This window comes from Ornithorhynchus anatinus, chromosome 19 (genome assembly GCF_004115215.2).
Source record: "Ornithorhynchus anatinus isolate Pmale09 chromosome 19, mOrnAna1.pri.v4, whole genome shotgun sequence".
Taxonomy (NCBI): Eukaryota; Metazoa; Chordata; class Mammalia; order Monotremata; family Ornithorhynchidae; genus Ornithorhynchus; species Ornithorhynchus anatinus.
In genome coordinates, this window is record NC_041746.1 from 4993723 (window position 1) to 5015677 (window position 21955).

At 40.7% G+C, this 21955-nt stretch overlaps 1 protein-coding gene across 14 annotated transcripts in view; it reads left to right on the forward strand.

The window, feature by feature from the left end:
- The window catches only part of CDC42BPA (CDC42 binding protein kinase alpha), a 214952-nt gene that overhangs the window by 18454 nt on the left and 174543 nt on the right, over nucleotides 1-21955 (forward strand). The window lies entirely within an intron of this gene.

Genomic DNA, 21955 nt, shown 5'->3' on the forward strand with positions numbered 1-21955 from the left:
TTAAAGATAAAGACCATCCCATTAAGAAATGTCAAGATATTAGGAAACAGTGACAGTAGTTTTCACCTAGAAATGAGAGAATCTGGTATGTGGTCTCCTACTTGGATTGTGAACCCTATGTGGGACCTGATTATCTTGTATTTACCCGTAGCTCTTATTGTAGTACGTGGCACACAGTAAGTGCTTAACACATACTCTTTTATTTTATTATTATTATTATTATTATCTGAGTTGGCCAGAAATAGAGTGAGCTGCCTGATGAAGGACCAATCATAGAGAAAGCTCAGATGGTATACATCATGTTTTGGAGAGGTCTTACTTGAGGAATTGCATTTGCCACCAGGCAGTCCATAGTTTCCGGTCATTCAGATCTGCTCCAAAGCCTAAGCTACAAATTACTATCCCGAGTACCCTCCCCTTGCCTCAAAAACAAAATTCTTTGCTATTAAGATCAACACATAGTCCTCAATACTGGTTGGGGTTTTCAGAGACAGAAAAGATCTGTTAACCTAGACAGCGAACCCCATGTAGGACAGGAACTGCATCCAAACTGATGACCTTGTATTTACCCCAGTGCTTAGAGTAGTGCCTTGCTAATAGTAAGTGCTTAATGATTACCATAAAAAAAATCCCTGATTTCCAGTTGAATGAGCCAGTTGTCATGCATTCTCTACACGAAAAAGCGATGCTTCCATGCTAGGAACCTAAATGCATTCCAGGACTCCATTTGTGGTGACCATATGTGATATGAAGTTTGATGGAGCCACTGGACTGAGCCCTAGGGATGATACAAGCTAATCAGGTTGAACACAATCCATGTTCCACATGGAGCTCATAGTCTTCACCCCCAATTTACTGATGAAGTAACTGAGGCACAGAGGAGTTAAGTGACTTTCCCCAGGTCACACAGAGATGTGACAATGCTGGGATTTGAACCCAGGACCCTCTTACTCCTAGGCTTGTGCTCTCTCCACCAAACCATTCTGCATCTCATTGCCTGTTTGCTTCTTTTGATGACTGTCTCCCCACTTCTAGTCTGTGAGCTCATTGTGGATAGGGACTGTCTCCTGTCTCTGTTTGTTGCTGAATTGTACTTTCCAAGTGCGTGGTACAGTGCTCTGCACACAGTAAGTGCTCAGTAAATACGACTGAATGAATGAATAAAATGCTACTTATTGATTGGAATTGAAATCGGAAATGAAATTGAAATGGAGGTAACTCACAAATAGGGTGATTAAAAGAGAAAATTTAAAAGCCCCATAATAATAATAATAACAATTATTAAGCGCTTACTATGTGCGAAGCACTGTTTAAGTGCTGATAAATCCCAACCCTCATAAAATGTGATTTGAATGTGAACTGTTTGGTAGCAACAGAAGTGGCAGAAACCCAATTAGTCTAATTTTCTTGATCAAAGGCATTAGTGGGACCACAAATGAGGGAGTCAAAATTGAAAGGATGTCAGGTTATGTAAGTGTCAGTTGTAGACCTAATGAAAGAACACTACATAAGACCCCCTGTAGATTGTGAGCTTTCTGTGGGCAGGGATTATATATGCCAACTCTATTGGATTGTACTTTCACGAGCTGTTAGTACAGTGCTATGCACCCAGTAAGTGCTCAGTAAATAGCATTGATTGAGTGACAGGTGAACATAATGTAGAAGGGACAATTGATAGTACATTAAATTTTTCAGACATACCCATGAACAGGAGACTTCTGGTTTTTCTCTATTATACTTCTGTTTCCATCCAGCTCAGTTTTTCCCATTTTCTTTATCTTTCTGTTTTCTATGTCTCTTTTTTAATCCTCCTGGTCTCTCACCTCTTCTCTTTCTATCCCCCGGCCCTTTCCTCTTCCTCACCCTCTCTGGCTTGACCCCAAGTCTCCTCCTCTTTTGACTCTTCCCCTCACTCTCCCTCATCTTGCTCTCCCAGGGATCTACTCAGCCTGGATTTTGTGGGTTTTAGCACATCCCAACTCCCAGCCATGTCTGGCCTGAATTCAAAGCCCTTAATAAAATTTGAGGAGCCCTCCGTGTAAAGATCTCACCTTTTAACAAGACTGATGCTGCAACCGAGTCTGTTTCTTTGCTCACCATGACCCCCAAAGGCCTGTGCAGCTACCAGCCTCAGTCTGCTGACTCCATTGAGATAATTCCAAAATCCTCCTGCTAGCTGGTATGGGCAGAAGGAACTTGCTTAACTCCTGGGGGTGTGGTTACACAAGGGAGAACACTTTGATATTCAGGTTGATGCCGGTAAGCTAAAAGTGTGGGGAGAACAAGGTTTTGACTCAATCATGTGGATTTTTAAGTATAGTTTTATACCACATTAGATTTGACTCATTTCGTTTTTCAGTTTATCTCCGTGCATTATTGGCTTGTTTAAATCCATCTGGCTGGATTAGAGCCAGTTGATACAGAGATCTATCCAAACATCTATTCTAAGCAATTATCTGTGAAATAAGATTGGAGCGCTATGGGCAAATTTCACTTCAGAATGTGATGATGAAAATTGTCTTGACATTTATATGTCTTTGTTTATTGCTTGTTTCACAGCATATAATTCTTACAAACAGTACCAGTGCCATATGCCTGGTAATAATTGATGTTGTGATTATTGGGTATCTGCAGTTAATATCCTTTTAAATCAGTTAGATAATCCAGTAAATGATTCAGTTGAATCAGAAGCCAGTGTTAGAACTTAAAAAAAACCACACCAACAAAACATGAAAAGAATGAGCCATAGGCTCATTTCTTTCTAGCCAGTTGGGTATAATGAGGAAATTCTTTTTCTAGGTGGAAATGAGTGAAAGGGTGCCATCTTTTTGTGGATGGACTGGCTGTGAACACAATGCTGTCTGGTGTCCAGGAGTGTCTGCCATAGGTGGCCCCTCCTTATGGGAAATGAGAGCAATCATTCCCACACTTTTCTGAGCTGGACTCCTAGATTTGCTCACCTCACTTCTCTGTCAAAACTGGAGAGATTCCAGTGAGGTGGAACATGACCCAAAATGATAGCTTTCTGGCCTGTTATCTCTTCGAAGCCTATCCCCGTACCTGTCTTCAGCCTCCTCCTTAAAGCCCTCACCTCACTTTTGCTCCCACACTCTCAGTGAAAAGTTTGGTACCTCTTTTTTTTCTTTGTTGCTGGAGCACATTTCAGAAATTAGAAATTTAATCTTGTTTTTTTCAGGTATGTTTTATTATGTTCTTTCGATTGGGCAAGGTTGGTTGTAGCAAGGGATTTCTGTTTTCAATAATTGTTTTTAGAAAATTGGTTTTACCCTATTAATGTATAGAAAAGCTGGGTAAATTTCTAGAATCCACATATATTGTAGAATGCATTTTGTGACAAATTAAGAATACCTGTTTTTAATTTCTTTAGAGCTTTCCTTTCAAATTAAATTGGGGAACTGCTTAGTGTGTGGAGGGAGGTTGGTTATTTTTGCATTCTGCACAAACCCTAAAATATTAACACCAGCAACAATGAATCAGTATATTGAGTTGGCTGAATTTTCATATATTTCTTGTTAAGCAGAGACCTTATTTTTAAAAGGATTATTAGTGAGCTCTCTACTGTCCTCGGATAACTCTACTAGCACCTCTGCTCACCACCTAAAACTCAGCATGGTATCCCTTCTGCAAATCACAACTTTCCCTATTAATCCTACTCATTCTCCTATTTTTCCCCCTCAGTACAATCATACAGTTAACCTTAAAAATCATTCTATAAAATTACTGTACAAACAGGACTCATATTTTGGCTTAGTTCCTCAGTCAAGCAAAATTACCACTTGTTAGGTATTCTCTTCCTCTGCTGGTCTGTTTGTTATAGTTGACGCTATATCCTAATACTTCTCTGCCTTCTCTACTGTGTATGCTAAATGCATTTAGGATTAAGAGGGCAGCCTGCTTGCTAACCTAAAGTTTTTTGCTTTTGGGCAGGGCTGGTTGTGGAATATTTTTTTCTTCAGTAAATGTTAGCACTGAGCAACTTTGTTGAGCAATGTATATTTATGTTATACATTTTCCTTATCCTATTAGATTAGCAACACTTTAAGGACAGGAACTGTGTCTGTTCTTCATAGTGTATCCATAGGGTCTATTATAATGCCATGTCCTCTGTGGATGCTCAGTAAATAGTTGATGACGAAAAATTCCTTTAGCAGCTTCATGTGTTACCATCATTTACTGTTGTTGTTCAATGCATGGCATGTGATAAGCACTCAGTAAATACCATTGATTGCTTGATTGAGCTCCAATGGTAAGACTACCAGATGACTGGTACCGTTTTCTGATCTCCAAATAATATTTGGGCCTGACCATTCCATGCCTTGAATTATTTTTCTAGTATGTATATTAAGAAAAAAAATAAGTAGACCACATATGCCTGGAACACTTTTGGATTCAGCTAGAATGGTCATCATTTCACAGTTTGAAGGTATTTATTAAGAACTATTTGCCAAGCACTATGTGCTAAGCACTAGGATAGGTGCAAATTAATCAGATTGGACATAGTTCTGTATGGGGCTCACAGACTAAGATGGAGGGAAGACAGGTATTATATCCCCATTTTTCAGCAGGCAAGAGGTGGAGCCAGGAGTAGAACCCAGGACTCTTAACTCTCAGTTCTGTGCATTTTCTATTAGGTCACAGGATACGTGTTTAACAATTTGTGGAATGATGTCACCTGACTTGTTTAGCAGGCTGTGTCTCTTGAATAGACTGCATTATAGTTCATTGAAAATCACTGTGAGATATAGTGTACTGAGCAATAGGATATTAAAAGTCCACCCTTCCATTAGGATACAGAATTCTTTTTCATATCGTATGCATGTTGAAATGAGTAAGTTCCTTGTTGTTTCCTCTTGGTGTGTCATAGGAAGTGAGATTTACTTGATTGTGTGACTGTGGTAAAATGACACAACCTCAGGAAATCCTGTTGCTGAAAGGCTAACTACATGATTCTTATCCGATCATCTTCTAGGCAAAGCGGAGGATTAGGTTTAGGAGAACTGTACTACTAGAAAATAGCATTGTGTGAAAAGATTATTTGTATGAGCTGTTATTTGTCCTGTCTTACTGGTAGCTGGTTCCCAGTTCAGGAAATCTATCTCTGCCCAGATCCTAAGTGCTTCAGGGGGTCTTCAGGGGGCCACGGCAACTGTGGGATCAACTTGGTATTTTCAATCAATAAATCAATGGTATTTATTGAGCACTTACTCTGTGCAGAACACTGTACTTGGGAGAGTACAATACAACCGGATTAGCGGACATGTTCCCTCCCCATAACGAGCTTCTAGTCTAGAGGATCTGCTCTTGGGCAGGGCACCTGCGCCCAGCACCTCTCCAGCTGATGATTGTCCGGTTTGGCCTTTGAACTGCCTCTGTTTCCCACAAATCCTCTAAAGTGGAGGGGGGGCTTTTTCTGAACTTAGGCTGCTCCAAAGTGGGCTCCCCAGGCTCCATGCTTGAGCCTCACTGACCCCCGGGAGTGAGGGTACAAGGGACCATTTATCCAGGTACACCCCCCTCCCCATGTCAGACTTCCAAAGGTTAAACACGCTAATGATATTTTTAGGGTATTATTTCCCAAATGGGTCTAAGGAATCTGAATGGATTCAGCAGTGTTAGTTGAACATCTCCTGTTGGCAGAACACTGTTTTGGATGCTGGGGAAATGCCAGGTTTCATCAATCGTATTTATTGAGAACTTACGGTGTGCAGAGCACTGTACTAAGTGCTTTGGAGAGTACAATATAACAGAGTAGTAGGCATGTTCCCTGCCCACAGCGAGCTCACCTGCCTGCCTTTCTTCAGTTTAAAGAGATGGTTTGTAGAGCCAGAAAATTTGGACTTGGGTTCAGCGGTCATTAATGAAGAAATAGATGGTAAGAATGAATATGCTTAGGGGAAAGGAGTATAGTTGTTAGATACTGAGGGAGTAGGGGGAGGGATTAGGGTGGGACAGGGAGAGCAAAGGAAAGAACGGTGTCCTGAAAAAGCTGGAAAGGTAAAGAAGTATGGATAGAAGGGTAATATGAGAGAGGAAACATCTAATCATAATAATAATAGTAATAATTGTGGTATTTAAGTGCTTACTATGTGCTAAGCATTGGGGTAGATGCAAGGTAATCAAGTTGGACACAGTCCCTGTCCCACACAAGGCTCACAGTCTTAATCCCCATTTTACAAATGCAGTAACTGAGGCACAACAAAGTGAAGTGATTTGCCCAAGGTCGTACAGCAGACGTGGTAGAGCCGAGATTAGAATCCATGTCCTCTGATCTCAGGTCCATGTTCTTTCCACTAGACTGAATATTTAATTAGGTGCCAAAAGAGGTTCTAAGGAGAAAAAGTGTGGGGAACCATTATTTTAAGGTACTGTGCACGCTTAGAGAAAATAAAATTTCAACAGCAGAATTTGTTCACTGACATGTAAAAATAGGTAGGGAAAATTATACTTAATGCATTTTTAATAACTGCTATATTTATGAAAAACTATGCTTATAAGAAATGAACAGCTAATTCTTAATTGAAGAAGATATTGCCCTATTGAAGTGAAGTTGAAATCCAGTTCTTTGCCTTCTGTTTATAGTATTACAACTCCAGGTGCCTGTCTGGCAGAGATAAAATTTTAGTTTCTTTTGAAAACCATTAGGGAGTAGTTTCTCAGAGAGTCTCAGATATATTTGCAGTGCTGCTTCAGTCAGGGGTTTTCAAGGAGCTCTTTGCTCTTTGTTTTCCCCCAAGGTTAAGCTGTGAACTCTTCTCATCTCATGGTTTAATTGTGTTTTATTAATCTTAAGTATAAAATGAACATTTGATATTTTCAAAATGTAAAAATAGAATGAAGAAACCTACATTTTAGAGGTGGACACCCACATACACCCAGGTAGACCATGACAGGTTGGGAAGCTACCCCCGTACCATCATTTTCCCCATATTTTATCCCACCATTCCTTTGACTTCCAGGATCTCCTGGTGATTCCATTTTATCATTTGATATTGAATGTAATTTATTGACTCTGCTAATAAATGTATTAGTAATTGCTTGAGGAAGTGGACATGCTTTCTGAGGGGTGGATAGCAAATGCCCAAAGATCACAGATCCAAGTGTGTCCAAAAGATGAGGAAGAGCGATGGAAGCCACTGCTGTTGAATTAACTCTGAGAGTGGGAGCTGGTTGGAGGATGCCTCTTGCTCAGTTTATATAAAAGTGCAGTCAGCATCATAAAAAGAAAGGCGGGAGTCTTCGTTAGAGGAAATTCCATTCATACTTCCTCTAAGCACTATAGATTGCCTGTATTCAACTTCTAACCAAAGTAGTTCAGTTTGACTTTAGGTTCTGGTTATTTCTTGGCCATTTTTAAATTTTCCAGTCATTTGTTTAAAATTGTTTTTGCCTCTTCACTAATGGGATTATATTACAGCCTGCCTTTTTTTGAAAGTTAGACAGGAATGTTGGCCTTCTTCAATTTGTATTCCTTGAAACAGAGTAAAAGCAAGAAGCTAGCATGAAGAAGAAGTGCAGAGACTTTTATGAATGGCAGAATTCCTTTCCTTATTGCTGACTGCTGCCTTACTGACAGGACCAGACAGGATAAGAAGTCAAGTGATAGTGTTGGACTGGAGTCCTGGAAATTAAATTTTCAGACATAAAACGATGTCTTTTCTCTGTTTGAGTAACTTCGCCTTTTCGGACTTTATTTCTTGTGAAGCATTCCAGGCAATTCTTTACATTCTGCTTTTTATCTAAGGATCTCAGTGTAACTCATGAATCACCACTACTTTTATTAGTTTTTTCCCTAGAGATGCTGAGTTCTCCCAGTATATCGGTGAAGGGAGTCATTTTGTTGCTATTTTAACGATAGAAAAATGATTCTGAGCGAGGTTCTTTGCTCATTAGGAACTCTGAGTAAGACTAAAGAAAAAAAGCACAAGATTTCAGACTTCAAAACCCAAGTTTGAATCACTAGCCCCTTCTATTTTCTGGTTGAGGTATAAGGCTATGACAATGAAAGATGAATATCCCTGTGCCCTAACTTCTAAACAGTACGCCCCACAGGCAGTTTAGCTGAAACATTTTTGAAAAATGTACCAGTGGGATGTACATTGTATAACAAGAAAAAAAAATCTCATGACAATAGTTGCTTTTTTTGGACTTGGCAGATGGCAGCAAATGGGGCATAACCCCTGCTAAGGAAACAGGCAATCCCGTCTTGGGAATGTTTTTGTTACTCATAGCATTTCCTTCCCTTGGCAGAGAGCGGGATCCTCCTACTACCATATATCTGACAAATTTGAGGAGCTGGATGGTTAGAAGGGGGAGGGAGAGAACGTGGCCGAGTTACTTTTTGACTATACAAGGGATGAAAATGCAGCCCTTGCTTGAGAAGCATTCCTAATACAGAAATCCAGGGCAGAGCCAATGTCTTGTGTAGTAACAGTTTGGGAGACATTAAACAAACAGGATGAAACAAATGTTTTACTTGAAGCTACTACTTTTGGTCTTCTTTGGAACGAGTGTTAGTTGCCCTGGGAGAAAAAGGCAGATCCAAGCTACATGTGTTTGGAAGAGTAAAGGAGCATGTATGCCCCGCTTTCCATTCCAAAAATCTAGGAACGATGCATTCACTCCCTTCCTCAGAAGAGAGTGGAAACTAATCTGTACCTTTTAACCACTTTGATAGTCCTTTTTTTAAAAATTCAATCCTGTTCCAATCTCTTCTCGAGGTCCTTCATCTTAGGAAGAGATTGGAAGAGGGATGAAATAATACAGTAAAGCAGTTTGTTTTTTTGTTTTTGTTTTGTTTTTGTTTTTCGGTTAACACAGTAAGGCCGTTTGGTTATCAGAAGCTCCTGAGCAGGTTTCCTTCAAGAAGGAATTGGGGTAGAGCCAGTCTGGGAAAGCCTTGGGGTGTAGTCACAGCTTACTTGGGAAAGACCTAAATTCCCTCCAAAAGCCAGTCTCACTGGTCTGCTGCCACTTCTCCCTCAAACTTCCCCGGGTTGACTTTCTCTAACCGTCTTTCCTTCCCTGCCTACCACCTCCATGGCTCCTGTCCTTGAGGTAACCCTCCTCCCCCCTGCCTCCTAAAACCACCAATCTTAGGCTTTTGTTAGGCCACTCAGATTGATCTCTAATTTTTCCAAGTAATGGATGGCATTTTGGGAGGTAATATTCTCAAAGTGGAAACAGTGCTAACCACTTTGGTGAGGAGAAGGAGGGTATTAGGACTGTACAGTGCTATCATGGTTGTGCTGGGCTAGGGTGAGTATCAAAGTGTGGAAGCGGTACACAGCCAAGGGGATAGTTGACGCAGAGTGGTGGGTGGGTAGGGGAAATGAGGGCTTAGTCAGAGCAAGCTTATGCAGAGTGGCCATGTGGTTCCTTCACTCAAATATTTGTCAAGAACTATTCCCACAGCCCTGCCTCCTGAGATGAGAAATCTTGGGGGACTGTCTCCCATCTTCTGTTCTTTAAATAACTCCACTCCTACTTTTGTGGCTATCAAACTACTTATCTCCTATGGTCTGATCCGGTGGTTATCCACCCTCAAGAAACATAGATTACTCCCCTGTAATAGGTGGTTGCGGAAAGAACATAGCACAGCCGATCAATATTCCTACCCATCATCCTTGTCGTTCAGAGGAGGATGGGTAATACCCTTATTAGAATAATAATGGTATTAAGCACTTACTGTGTGCCAAGCAGTGTACTAGGCTCTGGGGTGGATACAAGCAAATCAGGTTGAACACAGTCCCTGTCCCAAAGGGGGCTTACAGTCTCAATCCCATTTTACAGATGAAGTAACCAAGGCACAGAGAAGTAAAGTGACTTGTCCAAGGTCACACAGCAGACAAATGGTGGAGCTGAGATTAGAACTCATGACCTTCTGACTCCCAGGCCTTTGTTCTATACCATGTTGCTTCTCTAAATGCTCTTTATTTTCTTGAGGCGTCTTGTTGATGATATTATGAAATTGCGTTCTGCTGTTTAGAGTCCAGTTAAAGCCCAAGTTCAGGGGAGGGATACCCTCCCTGGCAGGAAAAACCCTGTTTCGATAGCCCCAGCCAACAGAGGAGTTTGAAGTGAGGTGGAGACCAAGGCTGAGATGCAGCTCTTCCCATGATTTTTATCCGATGATTTAGCACACTTTCAGAATGATTAGTGTAGATGGCTTACCTGTGTTTCTTGAACAGGTGATAGAAAAATGGACTTTCTTATAATTTATGTTTAACACTACCGCATACTTTTCTAAAGGATTGATTTTATTAAAACAACTAAAATGGCTTTAAGCTACAGTTTTAGAAGTTGATTTTCTGTACTTCAGTTTTGTGGTGAATTTCTGGCCAGATTTCTGAAGAGCTAAAACCTATGACTTAATCTTAGTGGAAGCATTAGTATGATGGCTAACATCTATTTATTATTTAAAAGTGGAAAATGCAGGAAGTTCCATGTAATGGAAATACACCAGACTCCAAGAGAAGTATTCCATTCCCCTGAATTCCATTACATTGAACCATTTCATTTGGCTGTAACCTCTGATTAGAATGCTAATCCCCGTTCAGCCGTCAGAGTTTTTTCCTTTTTTAAAATATGCCTTTCCTTTAATAAATTGGTTATGAAGAAGAAAAACAAACCTCTTCAGAGCTCTTCATATCACATAATGTTCAAAGAATGGGAAAGTTCATATAAGTGTACTGAGTAATTCTCTTGTTTCTCGTGAGAGGAATTTGTCAACCAAATTTGAGAAACAGGACTTACTTGAGGAGTATTTAGACTTTTTTCCATTTCATATTATTTTATGGTATTAATAAAATCTTTGAAAACACTTTTAGCTCCGGAGACGTACTTGCAAGATATAGAATTGGGAAGTTGGTAACTAAATTATGATTAAAATATAACCTATAATATCTAATGCAATTTTTTTGGCATTTGATTTTAAAAGTCCACTGCTAAATCCTTTACTCAGTATATTTAAGTTTCTAGAAAATGAGACGGGAGCCCTTTGCTACTTGTATTTTCAAATGCAAGGTATCTAAGTCAAGGATTCCAGCTCAGACCACCAAACCTAGGAACAGCTCACAAGACCAAGAACTCCAGGATACTAAATAATAATAATAACAATTGTGGCATTTGTTAAGCACTTAGTGTGAGCCAGGCACTGTTCTAAGCGCTGGGGTGGATACAAGCAAATTGGGTTGGACATAGTCCCTGTCCCATTCTACAGATGAGGTAACTGAGGCATAGAGAAGTGAAGTGACTTGCTCAAGGTCACACAGCAGACAAGTGATGGAGCTGGGTTTAGAACCCAGGCCTTTGTGACTCCCTGGCCTGTGCTCTTTCCACTAGGCAACATTGCTTCTTTAAAGCAAGTAAAGCAAATCTGTTAATGAAATGTAAACTTTAGAAATCCAAGAGCATCAGGAGAACCTACTCTGAAACTTCTCCTTGGAGACTGAAAAACAGTGTGGCCTGGTGGAAAGAGCATGGGCTTGGGAGTCAAAGTACCTGGGTTCTGTTGCTGGCTCTGCCACTTGTCTTCTTTGTGACCTTGGGCAAGTCACTTCATTTTTCTGGGCCTTAGTTCCCTCATCTGCAAAATGGGGATTAATAATAATAATAATAATATTGATGATGGTATTTGTTAAGCACTTACTATGTGCCAAGCACTGTTATAACAGCTGGGGGAGATACAAGGTAATTGGGTTGTCCCATGTGGGGTTCACAGTCTTAATCCCCATTTTACACATGAGGTAATTGAGGCACAGATGAGTTAAGTGACTTGCCCAAAGTCACACAGCTGACAAGTGACGGAGCTGGGATTAGGACCCATGACCTCTGACTCCCAGCCCTGTGCTCTTTACTAAGCCATGTTGATTGAGGTCCATTTGGGACCTCATTATCTTGGATCTACCCCAGCACTTAAGACAGTGCTTGGCACAGTAAGCACTTAAGAAATACTCTTATTATCATTATTATCAATGTTGTTATTATTCCTGCAGCGGGAAGCAAGTGAATTAAAGCACCCAAAACTCAAATCAAAATCATATATCCTTTATAGTGGTACAGTTGCTATTCTCTGATGATAGAAGCATTCATGCAGAAAGAATAATATTCTGATGATAGAAGCATTCATGCAGAAAGTAGAAGCAGAGGCCAGAACCTACTGCTACAGGTACCAGTTTGTGGCAGAGAATGCATTTAATTGCAACAGGATGCATAGCCCAGATTCCAAGCTGGGTCCTCCAGGAAATGAAGTACTGCACCCAAAGGGAGCAGAGGGACTCTCATGACCACAAACCACATCCTGAACCCTGAGCAATTGCCTTCCAGTGCTTGCTGCAGCTTATGGGAGAACTGGGTGAGAGAATGCGGGTGGCTCAGTGCGGATCATCACCGCTGACAGTAAAACAGCCAGAGACTCGAGCGCCTAGCCTGTTGGTGGTGGGATTCCCCTTTTTGTACCCTCCACAGAAGCCCTATGCCCAGGCAGGACATTAAAAGGCAGGCTCGAAGGTTTGTCAAGCAAGGATCCATCTAATGTGCAAACAATGTGCAAGAGACTATCAGTTATGCATTTGTCTTTTCAACCTCATTTGTATGTGTGGATATTGCAGCTGTAGTCATGTATAAGTGGCTGTAAAAATGAAAGTGAATGTATAGTTGAAAATAGATGTTTTTATATTCATAGTCTTTGTAGTTTATTCTTTTTAACAAACTTTCCACATTTTATAGAATGCTCTCTTGGGTGGTGGATCACAAGGATCAAGTGACTGGAGCCGTTACCCAGTGAGGATTAAATCCTTATCCTTTTATTCAGTTTTCCGAATGTATCATTAGGTCCAGTGGTCTTTGGCCAGACACTGCTAATACTTTTATTGGCTTAGGTTATAAAAGCCCCCCAAAATATTTATTTTTGGAAGGCATGTGACTCGCCTATTTCTAGGCTTTGTAACACATTCATTAATTGTACGCAGACAAAGTCTGATGGATGTCTTCAGACATGTGTTGGCCAGTCTGATTTTAATTTGTAAGCAGATGTTCTGTGTGAGAATCAGCTAGGATCTTCCTTTAGAGCTTCCATACTGTGGTTATAGTGTTTGATTTATCATCACCTTCATCATCAATGGTATTTATTGGGCACTTATTGTGTGCAGAGTGCTCTGCACTAAGCGCTTGGGGGAGGACAATATAGCAAAGTTGGTAGATACATTCCCTGACCACAGTGAACTTTTTCCATTCTCTTTGAGTATTCAGTATCATTATTCTTTAGAGGAGACAGTACAGTTAGCTCTTAGCTCTTTAAAATAAATTTCAACTTAAAAATATAAGAGATTTTGTAGATTCAAGCCAAACAAAGGTTTAATTATAGGACATAATTACCTCCCTTTTTGGTTAGGCTGAAGTATTTTGCAGAATTAATTTGTAACTTTAAACCAAGGTCAGTGCTGCTCGTTGTGCCTCTCGTGAAAAGAGAATCCTGGAATTGGATTTCAGTTGGACACTCGACATCTAGCACCTTTTAAAATTCTGCCTCCTTGATTTAAGGTCTGCTCCAGATCTGTGCTCAAGAAGAGCCACTCCTTTCCCAATAGCTGCATGTCAGCTGCAGAGTCAAGTCTATCGTTACTGTTACCTCCTAACAAATATAGCTAATTCACTGTTTAAGTTTTGCTATTATGTAGGGGTTGCACTGTCAGAAAACTAGACCACAAGAAGCAGCATGGCTTAGTAGATAGAACATGGGCCTGGGAGTTAGAAGGACCTGGGTTCTAATCTTGGTTCCATTGCTTTTCTGCTCTGTGACCTTGGGCATGTCGCTTAACTTCCCTGTGCCTGTTACCTCATCTGTAAAATGGAGATTAAGACTGTGAGCCTCGTGGGACATGGCTCTGTTGAACTTGATTAGCTTGTATCTAACAAAGCGCTTAGTACAGTGCCTGGCACATAGTGAGCTCTTAACAAATACCATTTTTTTTAAAAAAAGAGACTGTTCCTTATTTTTCCTTATTTCCCTAACAGCTTGGTGTAGTGGAAAGAGTTTAGCCCTGGGAGTCAGGAGACCTGAGTTCTAATCCAGCTGTGCCACTGGCCCATTGAGTGTTCTTGGGCAAATCACTTAAAAGCTCTACCCCCTACTTCTTGGATTGTGTGGGACAAGAATTGTCTCATCTGAATGATTATCTTGTGTCTATCCCAGCTCTTAGCAAATGAGTGCTTAATAAATATAATTTTATATTTTTGGATATTATTAATGGCATATTGGGAATTTACAATATAATGTGGGAAATTAGTAAAATGTAGGGAATAGAATAAATAAACTTGATGTTACTCATGGAATCCTAGAATCCTGGAGCAGGAAGGGATCTTAAAGAGAACAGATCATCAGGCCTGTCTCCTCCTTCCAGGCAAGGGTAATAATGATACAGTCCAAAACAAGCATCCATTTTCCTTGGAGGATTTCAGGATGGGAGACCCCTTATTAAAAGGCTTTTCTAATGTTGTATAATTCTGTTGGTCTAGACATACTCCCTTATAGCTAATGGAAATCTTCTGGGCTTTAATCCCATTTTCTCTTGCCCCATCCTCAGCCAGCATCCTCCTCATAAGTCCTTCCCCTTGCCTCCCCCCTCTCCGAACCTTTTAGGTGATTTGCAGACAAGTGAGACCTGGGTTGGGAAGCCCTGGAAGCACCTGGGACAAAATTGGCTGGGTTGTTGTTGGATTTTACTCTGGAGGGAGCCAGGAGTCTTCTGAGAGAGGAAGGAAGATGCTATACTTTGGGGTGGTTAATCTTCAAAAACTTACTATGTTCAAGGCACTCTACTAAGCGCTGGGGTGGACAGAAGCAAATCAGGTTGAGGATAGACCAGTACCACATGGCCTCACAGTCTCAATCCCCGTTTTGCAGATGAGACAACTGAAGCACAGAGAAGTGAAGTGACTTGCCCAAGGTCACACAGCAGATAAGTGACGGAGCTGGGATTAGAACCCATGACTTTTTGATTCCCAGGCCCATGCTATCTGTGCCAGACACTCTTCTAAGCACTGGGGTAGATACAAATTAATCAGGGTGGACAAAGTCCCTGTCCCGCCTGGGGCTCACAAACTTAATCCCCATTTTACTGATAAGGTAACTGGCAGAGCAATTGTGACTTGCCCAAGGTCACACAGCAGGGATTAAGTGACTCATTACAAATCTGAAATATTTTATCTATATCAGTTGAATTAATTTCCAGATGATTAAAGCAGTGAAAGCACAATAGATCTCTACTTAATTTAAATATTTATTTTATTTTCCACTGAAAAACCCAGAGTTCCTTTTCAGTAAGATTATTAAGGTTAAATATTTCCTAAATTTATCCTATCAGGTTGTCTGAGAAGGAGGTGAAAATGGCTTTGAGAGAAAATCTCTTTGCCTAACATTAAAATTGCCTGAACAACAGAGTAAATGAGGTATTAATTGCTGGTTGGAACAGAGACTTGTCAGACTTTTTAAGACATCTCAGTTCCTCCAGAGAAGTTGTTTTAATTTAAATAGCTTTCAAGTCGGTTTTCTGGCCAAGAGGGCCATTTTGTTCTGTTGATTCTGTTGGCTCAGTAGATGCAGGGGATTGGCTCCCCGTCTGGAACTTTCAAGTAATGAGTAGCAATTTTCCGTTTCTCTTCAAAGGAGGTCAGTGCCTCAACGTCCGACGCAGGGGATTAGAAGTACTGCAGTTTTGCTTGGTTACGGAAGTAATCCACTCTAGTGGAAAAAGGTTACATTTCTTGATATTTAAATTTCATTTTTATCGACTAGTGCCATAATTTTCAAGGAACTGGAAATATTTACAGACTAGATACTTCTCCTCCCTTCTGGCTATTTAATAGTTTATATAAACAAATTCCATCTCATGTTAAAAAGTGTGTGTGTGTGTGTGTGTGTGTGAGAGAGAGAGCGAGAGAGAGAGAGAGAACACAACATTTTTAAGAAGGAAGAGGAAAAATGTCTTTTGAAATTGCTAGGATGTTCCTTTGCTCTCTCTTCATTGCTGACAAGATCCTAGCTAGTGTCTTTTTGGGCAGAGGCTCCTGAAGATTATTGGTTAACTGTACCTTCCTCGAATAACCATGTGACTTCAAAGACCAAAATGCAGCCCAGCTGGCACAGTCTTGACAAGACAACAAAATAGGAGAAATGTAGGGAGCAATATCAAGAACTTTACCCTCTATTCATACAGTTTACAGAAAAAACTTGTTAATATCTAAATATCTAGGCTGTAGCAACTACTAAGAAAAAGGTGACTACAGAGGAATTCCTCAAGATTCTTAGGCTTCTCCATGACTGCATGGTTCGTTAAAGTGGGGGCTGTCCTGCCTGACTCTTTTGCCCTGAAGATTGGATTAAAGCAGAGGTCTGTGGTAGGTCCAGGTTTATTGATTTTATTTTATGCTACTGTGCTTGAGGCTACAACAGGTGTTAATTTTTTTTAAAAGGTATTTAAGTGCTTACTATGTGCCAGTCACTGTATGAGGCCCTGGGATAGATACAGCAGAATTAGGTTGGATACAATCCATGTCCCTCATGGGGCTGACAGTCTTAGTCCCCAATTTACAGGTGAGGCAACTGAGGCACAGTAAAGTTAAGTGACTTATCCTAAGGTCACACAACCTACAAGTGGCTGAGCCAGGATTAGATCCTAGGTCCTCTAGGTTCTGCTTTTGATCCACCAGTAAACTTTTCCAACTCGGTAGAATACAGGCATCTTAGAAAGTCTTTGGAGTCCGTTTCAATCAATCAGTTACACTTATTGAGTGCCTGTAGTTTGCAGAGCTCTGTAGTAAGCCTTTGGGAGAGTGCAAAAGAGTTAGAAGGTGTCATGTTTGCCCTTAAGGAGTTTACACTCAAGCAGGGAAGACACACTTAAATAAATTACAGAGAAGGAGAAAATATGCGCACAAGTGCTTGAGGGGAGGGCATTGCTGGGATGTATGGGAACTTAAGTATTTAGGTGATACTGATGTGGCACTTGGAGGAGAGAAGGTGGGGACTAGAAATTACTCAGGAAGGCTTTTGGGTGGAGAGGTGATCTCAGAAGGACTTTGAAGAGGGTAAAGCAGAGGGAGGGACTTCCAGGTAGCGGGAAGGGTGTGAGCAAGAGGTCAGTGGAGGGAAGGGTGAGAATGAGATGTAGCGAGTGGACTAACTTTAGAGGAATGACTTTTGTGAATTCGGAGTGTGGTGGAAGAAGTGTAAGAGGGAGAGCGCTCAATGAGTGCTTTAAATGCCAGTGACTGGGAGTTTCTCCTTTTATGTGGAAAGGAATGGGCAACTAATGGAGGGTTTGGAAGAATGGAAAGACATGTGCAGAAGAACATTCTAGAAAAATGATCTGGGCAACAGAGAAATGTATGGACTAGAGAAGGGAGAGACTGGTGGCAGGGAGATCAGTGAATAAGCCAATGTGGAAGGTAAGGTGGGGTATGACAAGTGCTTGGACTTGCAGTATATCTTTGACTGTAAATTTAGTGTATGAGTGGATCCAGAACAGAGCCTTGGGAGACATCCACTAATAGAGGCAGAGGAATTTACCAGAAGCTACTGTATGTTCCTGTCTTTTATAGTAGTATGTTAGAGAAGCCTTACTGATGTGTGAATCACAGCAGCCGAGGATGGAGCAACATCCTGGAAGAACTGTCACTCCAAGTACACTGACTTTCCAACCACTCCAGTGAGAAAGTAGTTTCCTAATGTCAAGAACACACCCTTAGGAATCTGCAGCAAATCAACCCATCATTGGTATTTACTGAATGCCTAAAGAACATGGAGTATCGTATAGAGCACTTGGAAGAGTACAGCAGGTTGGGTTTGATAAGCAAAATCACTTATAAAGAGTGTGAGCCAGAGGAAGACTTGAGACTATAAGCAGAAATAGCACAAATGTATCAGGATGAAATAGCTGAATAAATATTTCAATATGCAAATGGAAGTCCAAATAAAAGCTCTCATACATACTCATACAGATTCCCTATAGTAACCAAAAGGGTCTAGAATTCTGGGGCCAAAAACAGGTCGATGGTTTGTGGCTCCACGTTAGATTTACACTGGGGCCAAATACATCTGTAGGCCTTGGCTTTTTCAGCAACCATCCAATCAACATTGTCTAACAAGTCCGCTTGAACTGGGTGAATCACAATGAAGCTGTTTAAGTAGACTAGAGGTTAAGTTTAAGGGACAGGCCAAGATGCCTTTGCCCCTAGTTCTAAGTTCTGGCAGGTAGAGGTCTTGCATATCAATATGTGGACGAGAGTGTTGTAAAGAGAAAGTTTACTTATATCAGGAATGGCGGCACACGGTAGGACAGGTGAAACTTGTACTGAAAGGTCCAAAATAACACTGAGCACATGGCAGGAAAAATGAATATGATGGTGCAGTAGTTTTTAAACTGATAATTGAGCAGAGCCAGTAAATAGGGAAATACTCAAGGTGACCCAGCTGCTTGTGGTGAAGCACCTTGAGGACATAGGAGAGTTTTGGCAGAGAGTGAAGTGTGGAGTTAAAGGGAATTAGGAGTTAAGGGGAGTAAGTGGGACTATCCACCCAATAGGCAATCTAGCAGATGTGGAAATAGGCATAAAACCGAAGCAAATATAGACTTGTTTCTACACCAATGATACGTGTTTATAAATAGAATGGGTGAATATTATTGGGATCTCTAAGACATGGTGGGGGCAAGAAATCAACAGAATAGTGCTGCCGTGATATAATTTCTTCAGTGATGAAAAAGACAGATGGACAGATGGAGTCACAGTGTAGGGGGTGGAAGAACAGTGTGATCGGCAATAACATAAAAATCTTACCAGATAAGAGTAGTACCATGGACTTGGAGGTCATGGGTTCGACTCCCGGCTCTGCCACTTGTCAGCTGTGTGACTGTGGGCAAGTCACTTAACTTCTCTGTGCCTCAGTTACCTCATCTGTAAAATGGGGATTAACTGTGAGCCTCACGTGGGACAACCTGATTACCCTGTATCTCCCCCAGCGCTTAGAACAGTGCTCTGCACATAGTAAGCGCTTAACAAATACAAACATTATTATAAAATTTCTTAAACACAACAGAAATATTATTATGGGACTGTTCTCTAGACCTCATGACTGATGAGGAAATTGGGCAGAAAATGGTAGATGAGATTGGGGAGGCTGCAAAACCCACAGAAACTCTTGTGGCAACCACACAGGATGCTTTAGATCAAATAGATAAGCAGATATAAACAAATGATCAGGAGTGAGTGACATCTAATTGAGAATTCTGTAGGAGCTCAGCGGTGTAGGTATAGAACTTCTGGTGAAAATGTGAAACACATTGTTAAAAATGGCCAATATTCCAAAGGAATACTGTAACTTCTTTCTACAAGAGCAGCTCCGGAGATGTCCTTGGAAAATAGAGATTGGTGATTCTGACTTGTAGATTTAAGAAATTAGAATGCTTCCCCGAAAATGCTGGATGCACCCCTGAAAATGGTTACACATTTGTTATAACAAAGTTACTAATCAAGTGATTCGCCACTATAGTGTTCTTTTGTGAAATTGAAAGCAAGTTGTAAAACTAATACCTTATATCATGGCTTTCACATCACATTTTTTTTTATTGGTATTTAAGTGCTGACTATGTACCAGGCACTGTACTAAGCATTGGGGTAGGTACAAATTCCTCAGATTGGACATAGTCCATGGCCCACAGAAGGCTCACAGTTTTATTCCCATTTTACAGATGAGGTAACTGAGGCATAGAGAAGTGAAGCCACTTGTCTAAGGTCACACAGTGGACGAGTGGTGTAGGTGGGATTAGAACCCAGGTCCTTCTGACTTCCAGGCCCATGCTCCTTCTCAAATTTGCTTCTCTAGTCCAGCTAATTTGCCTGGACTAATCAGATTGGTAAGTGTCTTGCTCAGTAATCATATGGGGTGGTCACCTTGCCATTTCTCATTCCCTTAACAAATGTTTTTTCACATACCTTTAACACTGGGCTCATGAAGAAGTATATACCAAAATCATATCATCTCACTGTTCTTACTTCTAGAATGCCAATGTATTTCTGATTCAGTTAACTTCTGAGTTATTGCTCAATTGTAATTCTAAAATTCTGTTCTGGAAATCCCTTTTTTTTTCTTTTGTAGCCATGGCCCAATGAATCAGTAAGTGTCATGCATCACTGAACAACCTTTCTTTTACCAGGATTTTCAAGGACAAAATTATCCATCAGACATTTCCAGGCTTCCTCCCTGGGGCAGTTTCAGAGTTGCATATTAATTAGAAAATTAAATTATCCTCATGCCATTTCCTATGCCACAGTCACACTAGAGGAAGACATTGCTCATACTTTCGATGTAAGGGGGCAGTCCTAAACTCCCTGGTTCGCCTCAAGGACATCAGAATTGACAAAAGACTATTTGTGTTTCGTGACTCCACCCACTTAAGGTTGCTCCCTCCAAACGCAGGCTAGATAAGTAGCTAATCAAATGTGGCCATTTTCGTTTATGAAAGTCAGGGAATTTTTCTTTCCAAGACTCTTTTATGGCTCATTTCACTAGGGGAGTGGGCCCCCGCATAGCTGAAGAGCGGTCAGTTCTTCTGCCCTATTGTAGTCATTCGTCACTATCACTGAGGCATGGCCTCTTCCCAGGAGATTCACTTCTTTTCGGTAGCTTCACCCCCCTGCGTCCTTCAGGGTTAGCTGTGGTATTTACGGGAAGTGATCATCCAACTTGACAGATACCTTAGGCGAAGTAAAGGGTTTCCTGAATCATTGAAGTTCACAGGGCAGTAGCCCAGAAATGGTGAAGGCAATGCAATTTAATCTGGAAGTGCTCAGGGTAGGGAAGGAAAACTGAGTGGTAGATCCAAGCAACATGGAAAAAAATATAGCATAATAAAAAGGATGACACAAAGTTAATGGATTGAGCTCCAGTAGAGGAATTGTAAAATTTTTCCTCTCCTTTATAATTGTTTTTGAGGCATTGGGAGAAGAAAAGAAATAGGAATTAGAGCCCTTAACTGCCAAAATTCTTCATTTCAATAATCTAGAGGGTTTTTCAAGAGGAGCCTTTCTTTAGAGCTCAAAAAACAAAAGCTAAACTAATTTCAGTCTTGGTTTCAGAGCAGTATAAGTACAAAAACAGAATTCTGTACAGCGCTCTGACCCAACCACATATTTGGCATCTCTTTCTGCCCAACACTATCAAGACCTTTCTTTTGGAATCCTTTGTCTTGTTCTGGTTATGGGTTTTTTTTCGCTTCTATTCATAAGTGTTTATGAAAAATGTCTCATCTCAATTCCTGGTTTAAATTGTCTCGTTAAGAATTTATCGTCTGTTGACGATAAATGGATGATCTCCAGTTGACCTAGATGGGAACAAACACAGCACTTTTTTTTTTCCCATGTTAATATGAGCCAGAAACTGGCCGAGTGTATTTCACATTTCAGGAAATGCCAAATTCTTTTAAGCTGTATTTACAGATGTTGGTATCTGGAAGAAAAGCTAAAGAGCATTTCAGTGCCTAAAAATTGAATCGCTGACTGGAGATATATGAGGGTATTCTGTACAGTACTTTTTGTACAAACAATATTCTGTGGCCCAGCTTCCAACAGATACGTGTATTTTTGATGAAAAATGTAAGGCAACACCACCGGTGCTGCTTGTTTCTTCTAGAACCTTGGAAGGGACTTATTTTTGCCGCTTAGGTGACTCATTTCTGTAGCCAGGTAGATTGCATGTTTGGTTATTTGTGACCACAACTTAAAACATTTCAGCAGTGTTTTCTGGGAATGCGTTCAAGACAAGGAAGATGTGGACAAACTGATAGAAATACAATCACAGAAAATCCAGAAAACAGAAATTTAGTGTTCTTCAATAAGTAGCATTGCTTGCTTTAGTTATTTAGTAAAATAATCGTTAGTA